The sequence below is a fragment of the Prunus avium genome, chromosome 2 (assembly GCF_965620075.1).
Source record: "Prunus avium chromosome 2, drPruAviu1.hap1.1, whole genome shotgun sequence".
NCBI classification, from domain to species: Eukaryota; Viridiplantae; Streptophyta; class Magnoliopsida; order Rosales; family Rosaceae; genus Prunus; species Prunus avium.
In genome coordinates, this window is record NC_142285.1 from 41173649 (window position 1) to 41177954 (window position 4306).

At 35.5% G+C, this 4306-nt stretch overlaps 1 long non-coding RNA gene across 1 annotated transcript; it reads right to left on the minus strand.

The window, feature by feature from the left end:
• Positions 1-525: 525 nt before the first annotated feature.
• On the minus strand, positions 526-1226 carry LOC110769928 (uncharacterized). Its single transcript, XR_015833436.1, has 2 exons — positions 894-1226; positions 526-815 (listed from the first exon to the last, which is right to left on the minus strand). It is a non-coding gene; the product is annotated as an uncharacterized LOC110769928 (long non-coding RNA).
• Positions 1227-4306: the final 3080 nt, after the last annotated feature.

Here is a 4306-nt window from a genome sequence, read left to right on the forward strand (position 1 = left end):
ATTAGCATATTTGGGTTGGAATAAAGCGTGTGACATTGCTTGCAAAATCTTTTCGTTCACAATACACGCAGTAATTGCTGAAGGGTAAGAGAAAATCCATGTTGATTTACTAGACAGTCTTCTCCAACACCATTTACAAGTGCGATTCTAAAGACTATTTTTCGAGATGATGAAATATTTATTTTATTGTCATATATATATTACAAATTAACATCAAGATTGGCCTTCTTGGTTTTTGGAAATTTCTATCAATTCGTGCACCAGTTCATCTTTACTCCTAGAGTTCTATTTCCATCAGATTGTTATACTGAAGCAACCTTATAAAGGAATTATAATAGAATTATCTTTTCAATAAGATTTATTTTATGAGATTATTATTTTGTCACTCAAATCATTGTGGTAGGTACGGTTTTTATTGCTCCAAATTATATATGAAATAACCTTTAAGTTTGTGGAAGAATTGAAGAAGAGGATTGGTATAGATTACAATTGGCTATCGACAATTTACAAAAAAACAAAAACACGTAATCGCAACAATAGAACCAAATCTAATTAATAAAATTCCCATATCCGAGTCGGTACACACCAAATCTAATTAATAAACAATCAGGGCAAACAAACAACCCACTAAGTTTAGGGTTTAGGGTTTAGGGTGTAGGAAAGCATAATATTGGAAAGAGAGGCATTAGTTATCATTTCTCCATTGGATTCTCCACCTCCTTCTCCTGCTCATTCATCAGATCCTTTAGCTGCTCCTCCGTCTCCTTTAGCAGCTTCTCTACCTGCTTTTGCTTTCTAGCCAGTTTCTCCAGGTTCTTGAGAAAGAAAAACTCAGAGTCACCACAAATACAATTAAAAATTAAATAAAAAAAAGAATAACAAGGAAGCCCTACCGATTGCATCGCTTTAAATTGTATTTGTTCGGCAATGTCTCCCTCACTCAACCTCTCTACACGATCCTCCAACTCCTTCAGGGATTGTAATTCACCATTCAGATTCCTCTCTTGATGAACCTTCTTCTCCCTCAGGGATTGTAATTCAACAAAATACTCCTTGGACTTTCTTATCCAAGCACCAGCTGCAGCAATTGATCCCAACATTACACACGATGCACGGGTATATATGGAGATATACAGTCGGTACACCTAAGCCTGTGATCACAATAGATTCCGAAAACTTTCGGAAATTTCTGAACTTTCCGATTACAAATAAAGTTTTGAACTCCTAAGAACTTATAAATTTTAAAGACCTTAATTGAAAAATAAAATAGTTGGGTGAACATATTTATAAAAGAAAAAAGGAGGAAGTTTATGTTTGTTTTTCGATGTGGGACTCCAACTACCTAGTTCTCTGGCTTGAATCTCAGCGTTCTTCTCGGGCAGGTAGTCCCCTGTGATCGAGTGGGCGAGATTTCTTCACACCATCTGCATTAGCTTTCCCAGAACTCTCAAGATTGACTCAACTTCAAGAGATCTCCCCGTCGTATTTGATCAGATGGTGAGGGACTTGGTGGACCTTGAAGTGGCTCTGTGTGGCAAGAACAAAGAAGCTGCTTTGAAGTCGAAGCAAAAGGAAAATAAGTGCTTCTTGAGTGGTGTGATTATGCTAATGCTTTGGATTTCTATACTCAGGTACCTCCATCTTTGAAATTACTTCTCTATTTTGAAGCAATTGCTAGAGCTCATTACTCATTGGCTTAGATTGATAACACCTCTGCTCTGAAACCCCTTATTTGTTTACTTGTTTGTTTATTATCTATCATTGGCATGAGGCACAAGCATTGAGAGTTGCTCCTACGGATGCACATGAGGACTGAAATCTGGTTGCCACTTTGGATGTGAATCGGGCTTCGGTATTGCATGTAAGTCCCATCCTTGAACGTAACAAGTTCAGTTCTTTATCAACAGATTTCATTGCTAACTGTTAGTGTATCATTTTTTTCATTCTTCACCCAAAACTATCTTATTTCTCAGTTAGGGTCTTTAAAATTTATATTTCTGAAGAGCTCAAAACTTTGGAATCGGAAACACACAAATTTGCTGGATCTTCTCTGCTCAAAGCACATAAATTTTAAAGACCTTAACTGAAAAATAAGATAGTTGGGTGAACATATTTATAAAAGAAAAAAAAGAGGAAGTTTATGTTTGTTTTATAAATAGGTAGTTGCAGTCCCACATCGAAAAACAAACATAAACTTCCTCTTTTTTTCTTTTATAAATATGTTCACCCAACTATCTTATTTTTCAATTAAGGTCTTTAAAACTTATAGATTCTTAGGAGTTTAAAACTTTGTAATTGGAAAGTTCGGAAATTTCCGAAAGTTTTCGGAATCTATTGTGATCACAGGCTTAGGTTACCGACTGTATATCTCCGTATATACCCGTGCATCGTGTGTAATGTTGGGATCAGTTGCTGCAGCTGGTGCTTGGATAAGAAAGTTCAAGGAGTATTATGTTGAATTACAATCCCTGAGGGAGAAGAAGGTTCATCAAGAGAGGAATCTGAATGGTAAATTACAATCCCTGATGGAGTTGGAGGTTCGTTTAGAGAGGTTGACAGAGAAACACATTGCCGAAGATATACAATTTAAAGCGATGCTATTGGTATGGCTTCCTTATTATTCTTTTTTTTAGTTAATTTTTTATTGTATTTGTGGTGACTCTGAGTTCTTCTTTCTCAAGGCCCTGGAGAAACTGGTTAGAGTGGATGAGCAGCTAGAGGAGCGTACGGATAGAGTGCGTAAGCGGCTAAAGGATCTGATGAATGAGCAGGAGAAGGAGAAGGAGAATCCAATGGAGAAATGATAACTAATGACTCTCTTTCCAAAATTATGCTTTCCTACACCCTAAACCCTAAACTTGGTTGGTTGTTTGTTTGCCCTAATTATTTACTAATTAGATTTAGTGTGTACCGACTCGGATATGGAAATTTTATTAATTTTAGATTTGGTTCTATTGTTGCGATTACGTGCTTTTGTTTTTTTGTAAATTGTTTCTCACTTGTTTGGTTTTAAATATACTTTCACAGTACTTTCCTCAATAATTGATATCCGAGATAGCCGATTGTAATCCATACCAATCCTCTTTTTCAACTCTTCCACAAACTTAAATGTTATTTCATATATAATTTGGAGCAATAAAAACCGTACCACAATGATTTGAGTGACAAAATAATAATCTCATAAAATAACGGTTATTGAAAAGATAATTCTATTATAATTAGTTTATAAGGTTGCTTCAGTATAAAGGAAAGCATAACAATCTGATGGAAATAGAACTCTAGGAGTAAAGATGAACTGGTGCACGAATTGATAGAAATTTCCAAAAACCAAGAAGGCCAATCTTGATGTTAATTTGTAATATATATGACAATAAAATAAATATTTCATCATCTCGAAAAATAGTCTTTACAATTTCTAAATGGCGTTGGAGAAGACTGTCTAGTAAATCAACATGGATTTTCTCTTACCCTTCAGCAATTACTGCGTGTATTGTGAACGAAAAGATTTTGCAAGCAATGTCACACGCTTTATTCCAACCCAAATATGCTAATTCATGCATCAATGTTCAAAGATGTGGAGACTCAAATTGTAATTATGCTCCCGCGCAAACTGATCAGGTTATATTTTTTAACATTCTCAACAGTATTTGGGTGGGCAAGAAGTCCAAAAACTTGCCGGACTGAATCATTTTTGTTGGTCCTTCAAAGAAGAGGTCTGCTTCTCTCTCTTCTTAAGGAATTGAAAGTATGGGAAAATCTTGTATGTATGATCCGTAATAACACAAAAATATATCACAAGGTCGGTAATGAGATGTGATTTAGTTTCCTGTCTTATTTGTATTTATTTCATTGATTTGCTGTATATATTTCTTGTCTCTCAAGCACTTGATTCTTGCCTAGAATAGGAAATCCTGTGTAGGCACCAAGTAAAGCATTGTATATAACTATCACACAATTTTTCAATGAAAATCATCGAGAATATTCAAAACCTTTCAGTCAGTTTATGCTGTCCACAGCAACACAGTCACCCAAGGATAACTGAATAGACGAGTGCTTCACATGTTCATATCCAATGACAATGTGATTAGGATTATAGAGCTTCTCCAGGATCTGCCAATTGTCAATGTGAAACAACATTAAAACATCATTTGGAGTTATTTATGTACTAAACAAGTACACCAAGAGACTAGTGAGGTATCCATGTCTCATCTATAAACAGACAACAGAAAGGAGAGACAAAATTGACGTAAATGGCTCCAAAAATTGTACGGTTTTAAAACGACGTGCATGGATGGACATGGGTCCT